The sequence below is a fragment of the Streptopelia decaocto genome, assembly GCF_964273445.1.
Source record: "Streptopelia decaocto genome assembly, chromosome: 3".
Taxonomy (NCBI): domain Eukaryota; kingdom Metazoa; phylum Chordata; class Aves; order Columbiformes; family Columbidae; genus Streptopelia; species Streptopelia decaocto.
In genome coordinates, this window is record NC_138656.1 from 24,069,602 (window position 1) to 24,078,906 (window position 9,305).

At 41.7% G+C, this 9,305-nt stretch overlaps 1 pseudogene across 1 annotated transcript; it reads left to right on the plus strand.

The window, feature by feature from the left end:
• Nucleotides 1–566: 566 nt before the first annotated feature.
• On the plus strand, nucleotides 567–3,395 carry LOC309437580 (mitochondrial proton/calcium exchanger protein-like; annotated as a pseudogene). Its single transcript has 2 exons — nucleotides 567–680; nucleotides 2,090–3,395. The product of its transcript is annotated as a mitochondrial proton/calcium exchanger protein-like (transcript).
• Nucleotides 3,396–9,305: the final 5,910 nt, after the last annotated feature.

The window sequence follows — 9,305 nt, forward strand, 5'->3', positions numbered from 1 at the left end:
ACCAAATATTCAGGCTTCAAATTCTTATACTTTGGATTCTGAAACTTAATGCTGTCCCTTGTGGTTAAAGTCTTGAAACATTCTTATACATAGAGAAAGATAACATTTTGCACAAGCTTTCATTAAGATTCATGGTGCACTGTACTAACAGGTAATACAGATTTTTTTCATAAGAAATAATTTTCTGAAAGCTGCCTACCATTTTTTTCCTAGAGTTTCTACATGAGATATCATGCTGCATCTATTCCTGAAGATTATTTTTATTGATGTGGTTTATAGCAGCCCTTTTCTGGGAACTCCAGCCACAGATTGAGGCCATTTGTACCTAAATGTAAGAAGGACCATAGTCTCTACCCCAAAGGCCTTGCTCTTAATTCATCTGGGTGTGGGAACAGACAATTCAGTGATGAGTAGAGTTCAGTAATGAAACAGATGTAACATGAACAGGAGTCTGACATAAAAGCAGAATCTTTTATTATCAGCCTAAGAAGTGTATTGAAAAAATAAACTTCAGCTGAGATGGCATCTTGCTGCCTCCTGAGACCGAGGTAAGAGCCAAATGGAAGATGGTTGTTGAGAGAGATGCAATATGGGTCATGTTTGACTTCAGTGTGGCTAGAAAAGCCCTGCTCACTGTCACACCTGCACACCTTGTCACAACACAAGCAGAAGATGACAGTGTAAGTTCCTCCAGTCCTTATGTCATGCAGAAATTCACCATTTTTCCTAGCTATTCTTTTTTGTCTCTAACAAAGTTCAGATTGAGCCCTAAGGGCACTAACAAAGGAAAAAAATGCTTCACAGCATTTTCCCCTCACTATTGCTTTGGGGTACATGTAAGATGAGATCAAGTCAGTGCTACATGAGGAGCATTCCTAATTCACTGTGCGGTTTGCCGGCAGACACGCATTTGATTATTTATTGCCTTTTGAACAGAAGCACAGTGAAGTGAATGCAGGAGGCACTCTCATCACATTAGCTGGGCACTTGCCACACAGTCACAAGAAGGCCAGGAGAAAAGAGGGAAGATTTAGCTGTCTGCCTTGGCCTGCCTCCTCCCACAAAACTGTGAGAAGCCTGACGTCTTCTTGCAGAGAGCAGCTTTTGCTACTGCTAGCTGCCCTTCTCTTTCCAGTCTGTCACAGAGGCAGTGGACATGGCAATGCAAAGTCATGGGCATGTCCCTAGTGACATTACTGCCTCTGGTCCTTATAGATACGCTCCTAAGAGTGTGCCATGGTGGAAGGTCACCTTGGAAAGGTCAACCAAAGCAACACGGCCACGTGCTGAAGTGATGAGCAGTTGCTGGACTGTGCTAAGCAACTTATGGTCTCAAACCTTAAATCTGCAGGACAGTGCACTTGCAGTTGCAGATGAAGGTGAGGCATCTTCCTCTTGTAATGGAAAAGTATTTAATGCGACGAATAAAATCATACCTCTCAACCAGAAACTGCTCAGATCAGAAAGCCACTGACACAGTGTAGTCACAGACATTGCTCAGGAGAATCTGCAAGCAAAAGGAATCCTTGTTTTGCTCTGGCCTGGTTTATCCACATGCTGCTCCTCTAAAGTAGGTCTTTTATCGCTGTTTTCAGAAGAGGGGAAGAGACACAGAGTTTCCAAAGCCAGCAAGGAAAACTGTGAGGTAGCACGAATTGGATCATGAAAACAGTATCACATTCCTCATGTTCTGTTGTCAGTATCTGTGGTTTTACAATCAGTTTTCCTTACACTTTTTTTTTCCTTCCTCCCTACTCCTCATCAAATTGTTCTCTGCTTGCAAAAGACCTGGCCAGCTTGTGGATTCACAGAATTTAAGGCCAGAAGAAAGTACTGTGAGCCACTAATCTGTGTTTTAGGAAATTAGAGCATGTCAGTCAGCAGTTTCTGCAGCAAGTCCATGGCTTTTGCCAGAACACAGCTGTTAAAATGACAGCCACTATTTCACAGAATCACAGAATCACAGAATGTTAGGGATTGGATGGGGCCTCGAAAGATCATCCAGTCCAATCCCCCTGCTGGAGCAGAAACACCCAGATGAGGTTACACAGGAAGGTGTTCAGGGGGGTTTTGAATGTCTCAAGCATAGGAGCTGCTACAGACCTGCGACTGGTGGGCCTGCCGCCTGCCCCGAGCACTGCGCCACCAGCCCCGCCTGGGTAACTTGGGAGATTGGGCATGTCTTAGCTGTACATCCCTGAGGCTGGCAAACAAAATGACTGTGCACTTTAAATATTGCACTAGTGTCCTTCCAGTTTACGCATACTCCAAAAAAGATCACTGCTGTTGTTGGACTAAAGGATCTGAACAAATATACTTTACTCTTACAAGTTCTTCTGGCTCATGGATGCCACTAGCGACCATGGGTGTTTTAGGTCCCCAGTATCTTCCAGTTCGATGGTGGCATTCTTCACATTGCCTTCAAGATGACTCTATAGTTGAAAAGTCATCGAAGTCCTTAAAGGACAAAAAAACAAGAAGTTGGAAGAAGGAGGTCCTGTATATAGTCCAACAGAAGTAGAAGTTGTGGAAAAATCTCTTGGGCAGAGGATTGTGGACGAACTGAAGCACTATTACCATGGTTTTCATTTACTGTGGATTGACACGAAAATAGCTGCAAGGATGCTCTGGCGAATACTTCATGGAATTATTTTGTCTTGTTGAGAACGGAGACAGTTTCTTCGAATATGTGCCGATCTTTTCTGCTTGGTCCCTTTCCTAGTTTTTCTTGTTGTCCCATTTATGGAATTTTTCCTTTCAGTAGCTCTTAAGTTGTTCCCCAATATGCTTCCCTCTACATTTGAGACAAAGTCTAAAAAGGAGGAAAGATTGAAGAAAGAATTGAGAGTAAAGCTGGAGTTGGCTAAATTCCTTCAAGACACAATTGAGGAGATGGCCTTGAAAAATAAAGCAGCCAAAGGAAATGTTACAAAAGATTTTTCAAAGTTCTTTCAAAAGACCAGGGAAACTGGTGAAAGACCCAGTAATGAGGAGATCTTAAGGTTCTCTAAACTGTTTGAAGATGAGTTGACTTTGGACAATCTAACCAGGCCTCAGTTGGTGGCACTTTGTAAATTATTGGAACTTCAGTCAATTGGGAAAAACAACTTTCTCCGCTTCCAGCTGACTATGAGGTTGAGAACTATAAAAGCTGATGACAAACTGATTGCTGAGGAAGGAGTCGATAGCCTGACTGTTAAAGAACTGCAGGCAGCTTGTTGTGCCCGAGGGATGAGAGCTCTTGGTGTGACAGAGGAGCGTCTTAGAGGAACAACTTAAGCAGTGGTTAGATCTGCACCTGAAGCAGGAAATCATTGCTTATTTTATCCAGAGCCATGTACCTTCCAGATACCTTTTCTCCATTTCTTCGGATGTGTTCTGACCATCTCTTTTGATTAAAAATTTGCATCCATATCTATTCCATTTCTATTAAATATCTAAGTGGCTATTAAAAAGAAACAGTGAACCTGATTGGCCCAAACTGATGATAAATTCAAAAAGCACGTAAGCTGAAGAAATTGTCAGGATTTGCTCTCCCAGCTCACAAAGTTTACATTAAAGTTGTGTCTTTAATTTTATAGTCAGATTTAGAAACCTAGAAATCTTTAAGAACAGTTACATACAATAATAGCTAGTGCTCCACTTTTATTAAAGGATTTTAGGAGCAGAAAAATGACTGACACACAGTGAAATTTCTACATTGAATTTCCTCAGAGAACCAGTTTCTGACCTGCTATTTGGAATTCAATAGCTTTATGGATGTCTGCCTCTAAAATCCTGCATGATTATTGCACCTGTCTTGTTATTAAACAAGTCATTAAATCCGTAGTGTTTTATAAACCACAAAAATTACATTGCTTCAGCATCTACTACCCTGATCCTGAAAAGGGTCCTGATGTTCATTGTGTGTTAGGAAGCTGAATTACTATTGCACCAGGCAAACATAAAGCAAGCATAAGCAAGCAAGGCTCAGATATTATTTTCGTAATGTTGTATCTGTCAAAAAAAAAAAAAAAAAAAGTATAATCTTATTTCAGAAATGAGGTAAAATCACAGCATTACAGATTGTGGCATAATATGCAAAGACTTTCCACCCTGCAATAGCTAAGTGGAAGTTAGTCCTCAATAAGCAGGGCTGGCTATTGCCCCACATTAGTTAGGGTGCTGACTATTCCTTCCCTAGCTCGGGTATATCTACACAGTGCTGTACGGACAAAATCTAATCAGTTTTGCTGAATAACAATAAACTTCTGAACTGAAGCCAACACATAGTTTAATTCTCACATTTACAGCTATCACTAAAGCGCCCATGTCCTGTGACCGTCTTGCAGTCTGTGGGAAATAGTTGTCCGTTGTTTGGAAAGCAACCTGAAAGAATCAGGGAAAGCTCATCAAAGAGTCAGAGCATGTTGCATCTGCAGTTAAAACATTTTAAAGGATCATAGTTATTAGAAATTCAAGTTTTTCAAGTATTAAAAATAAATCTTTAATTCCCCTACAGATTCCTAGTATCCAGAGTATTTTATAGAAACATCTGGATAAAGGAATAAAGGCAAATCCATTGTGTTTCTAGACATTCCTGGAGCACTGATGTTCTTGAGATTATGCTATTGGATTACTGGTATAAAAATAATAAATATTTTCAGTACTTAAAGCTGTAATGCTTTATGTTGGATTTGGATTTTGGTCTCATTTTAGTAAAAGGTGGATGGAGATTCAGAGTCTCCTCCTTAGCCAGAAGGATGTAGAGAGTTTATTGCTTAGTGACCTATATTTTTCTCCTCTACAATATTTGAAAAGTTATTTAGCAACTTCCCTGCCCTTCAGTCAACCTTTCAAGATAGCTGTCAAGACAAAAAATAGTTAAGCCTCCTGTTTCTCATTCCCATGACATATGAAAGTGAGGGTTTGTTAATCTATGCTAAGAGTGCTGTAAAATTTCTCGATCTGCAAAAGACACATTAATTTGTGTTTATTGTTTTAAATAGAGGGCAATAAGGCATCAAAAAAAAAAAAAAAGCTGGGTCTCACATGGAAGGGGTGAGAGAGGCACTGAAGTGAAATCTTTGGATATGTTTTCACAAGGTTTTGCAATATTACAAATGTATTTTCTACAGGTCACTAAGCTAACCAGGAACTTAATGATATAACTGGCTCTGGCTCCTGTTTGTTAACAGAAAATGTGTACAACCCTTGCCAGAGGTCCAAGGATTAAACAGTTATAAACTTCAGACCGTGCCCAGAATGTCTCTCCACCACAACCACATGGTATGGTTACAAACCCACCGTGAGCCTTTCCTTGCCCGGGGGGAAGCACAAGGTGCAATGGCACTGACAGGAGCTCAAAGCCCCACTTGTGCAAGGGCTTCACCTTCACCCCGACCATTTCTCCGGGGAGCAGCAGCGTGTTGTGGAAAGTGCTGGTAAGCAAAGACAGCAAGGCAACAGCCTAAGCCCGATGGCTCCAGCCCAGTTCTTTCACTTTATCCCCTTTACTGTTCCCTCTCCTGTTGTTGCTTTTTCTCTTTTTTTTTTTTTTTTTTTTTTTTTTGCATGCAAGTTGCCATGAAAAATTTGTTAATGAAATATTTGCTTAGAAGTCTGCTCTGGGCTAGGCTGATAACCTATCTGTGTTTGAGTTTGGCTTCCCATATTCTAAATACTCATCTTCTCTCTGTTTAGCTTATTGATTGGTTTGGCAGGAAAAGCAGCCTTGTCATCAGTGACCAAGGTCAAACCAAACAAAAAGGGACAGGAGGGGGAAAAGAAAAAAACAAAAAAGGAAAGAAGAAGTTGGAGGGATGAGCTCAGTGAGACAGCAGTGGAATATCTGAGCTCCCGCAACTTTCCTTCAGGAGACAAGTCCAGGTTTGCCCAGGGGCCTGACGGCTTTTGCAAGGTCACGAGAAATCACTGGCATCATCACAGCCGGCGTTTGCAAATCGCAGGAGAGCGCAGAGCTGGGAGCCAGGCAGAACTGACAGAGGGAAAAGGTGGACATGACCACACCAAGGCTGGGTCCAAATTCCCACCAGAATATGTCCCGAGAGCTCTGGTGCAGACCAAATAGGGTGCTGAGTCAAATATCTCAAACATCTAAAATTAGAAGCTTAAAGCCCCTGTCTACATATGCAAGCAAGAGTCACCTGCTCCCAGAGGTGCCTGAAGCTTTGTTTCAGAGAGCACGGCAGCTGCACAGGGCTTGGGGTTTTTTTGCCTTGAACATGACTAGGTATGGGCTTACAGATCTAATTCTTCAAACACAGCTTACAGATTTTGGCCTCAGCTTTTCTGTTCCACTCCTAATGTCTGGAAACAGGCATCTGTGGAAAACAAGTCAGAGCATTTACAGAGGGCCGGCCCCAAGACGTGTAAGATGTAAGCACATGCTCTCAACAAGGTAGTGGGCACCTTCCTGTCATGCCAAGTTAAGCCTTGTTTGAGTGAACTTTATTGCACCTGAAAGTCCTGGTTCTCGAAATGCATAATGCCCTTACAACTACACAATCCATTCTGCCTAAAAATGCATACAGAATCGCAGAATGTCAGGGATTGGAAGGGACCTCGAAAGATCATCCAGTCCAATCCCCCTGCCGGAGCAGGAACACCCAGATGAGGTTACACAGGAAGATGTCCAGGCAGGTTTTGAATGTCTCCAGAGAAGGAGACTCCACAACCCCCCTGGGCAGCCTGAATAGGTGAAGGATGTCCAGAACTATATAAAACTCATTGGAAAATCCTAAGAGCACAGTTGTGCTGCACTCCCTGGCCATTTCAAACCACCCTGCAAAATATTCCTATGTTTATGTAATTTGGTGTGAACATCAGTGGGCAATTTCACAGAAGATATGCGAAACTCCAACAGGGAAGGTTTTAGCACGGCTAAGCAAACTGAGATCAACTGCACTGTACTGTGATACCTTACTGTAAAGAAAATGTACATTCTGGTTGTTGCATACGGTACAGCTGAGGTTTTTTGAAAGAAAGCTGCAACAGAATAGACCTGCTAAATAAAATACCTGGCAATATTGTTATCTGGTACAATACATTCATGTTAGTGGCTTTACAAATGAATAAGAGGGTCCCAGAGGCTAATAATTATGTGACATGAACTAACTGTTAAATCCTGCAGTCTTTACTCAATATTCATATAGTTCTGACTTGCAGGGAGTTTAGCTTGATAAATGGCAGAGTAAAAGAAGTAAAAGAGAACTAAATCTATTCCCAGGTTTCTCTTTAATCTTGTTACTTTCCTTCCCACTAAGGAACTAATTCAGTGATCAGTGAGTTATTCACAGTATAGTGGAAACGTTATTTTAGCACAAGTATTTCACAGATTATAGCATAGGACTATAGCAGTTGAGAAATTCAGCTTCACTGGCCTGGCTGAACTGATGAGATGGAAGTCCAGCTTCCTACCCACCAGCATGGTCTCATTAACAAACTGAATAAAAAGGGTCCTCACCACGGCAAAGAAAACAGGTACAGAAAGATGCTGTTTGTCTATAGAAGGTGGTGCCAATTTATCAAGGAAATAATTCTGTTTTCCGCATCCCAACCCATATTTCATAAAAAGGACCACATTTTTCAAGAAATGCAGAAAGCACCTAAGAAAGGTACCCAATGTACTGCAGACAAGGTTACCTGACAACTGTCTGATTTGCATAAGCAAAGTCCAAAGGCTGTATAAGTACATAGACCTCTATTTTCAGCACAAGCAAGTTCCTTTGGTGGACCGACACTGAAACACACTGTAGATAATGATTTTAAGGATGGGGTTCAGGCTACATCTCTGAAAATCAGGCTTTGTCAAGATGCATCATTGGGAGCTCTAAAAATAATTAGCTGTTCTTCATCCTTTGGGGCAGAGGACCTGGCCACCCCAAAGGGTTGCAGGAGGAACCTCATGAGACAGTTTCAAAGGTCTCTCTAATAATCTGGGTGTATGTCTATGGTGCTGATTTCCACTGGAGGAAGATTTACTCAGGATTACCCAAAGAAGATGGAAAACTGGGTAACAAGATCAGAAGAAATGTAATGTCCCTAAATAAACCAAGGCTCTGGTGTCTGACACGTGGATTTAGCTGTCCTTCGCCAGGAGTGCTTTAATTTGTATCACTGTAATCGGGTTAAGAATTATTGTAGCCAAAGTAATTAGCAGCAAGCTACCAAACAGCTTCTTGACACAGAAAGCAAACGGGTTTCTCCTCCAAGTGTCTGCCCCCCTGAGGGCTGGGAGGTAAAGAGCAGAAGGAGTGACCTTGCATTAGTGAGCAGGAACATGCTCCTGGATCAATGGGCAAACCTGGCATAGCTCAGAGAGAAAACATCAACGTGTCATCGAAGTACCTCTGATATCCACGGGGGCTTCGCAATGGGTGCTTATGCAAAAGAGGTAAACGCAAATGAGGCTGGTGCAACAGAAAAAAGAGCTAGAGGAAGAGAGAAAGAAGGTGTGAGGATGCAAACGAAAAATAAACAGAGAGATTGCTGTGGGACGGTTTATTTAAAGAGGCCCTACATTGCGTTATTGGATTAAGCATTTTGACCAAAGTTTGTAGAATTTATTTTGGCCAAAAATGACTAATATGAATATTGGCCTCATGCCTGAATAAAGGAATGTAGTTTGTCTCTCTAATCAGGTTGCAACAGATAAAGGCTAAATAGAAATGAGTAATTCACCGTGACTCAATATTACATGTGCTGTATTTTAAGAGCTGAATTTCAAGTGCATTTCTGTTCTTTATTTCAGCTGTGTTGTCTTCCGTTCAGCCTCGCTAGGCTGTGTGTCAGCCTGGCCTGGCAAACTGGGAATCGTTTTCTTCTGTAAGCCTGATGTACTTTTTAGGAGACTCTGTCTTCCTGGAAGCAAAATCAATTCAAGTATTCAGGAGGCCTCTAGTGGCTTATAGTTTCAGAGGAAGTTTCCTCTGAAGCCTAGCCTGTGAAGCTGGGAAAACATACAAAAGGTCAGGGAAACAAAAGGGACTCCCCACTTGTTGATTAATACCATTGACAATAAATAGCAAAGCTCAGTCTCTGACTTCAGTATCTAGGAATCTGGCCTTCAAGGCCTGAGATACATTTACACAAAACGCTCAGAACGTGCAGAAGAGAACAATAAGGTCTCGGGCTTGTTAGTGTTTTACATGTTTCTAAGCATATACTGGGAAAGAATTACAACGTGATGAGCTGTATATTTGAAACAGCTGTCAAAGGAGAGCCCATGCCAGTTTCATTTTGATCCGCAAATGTAGATGCTTTCTATTACTGACACTAGAATACGCAATAGGTTTCCAATGTGG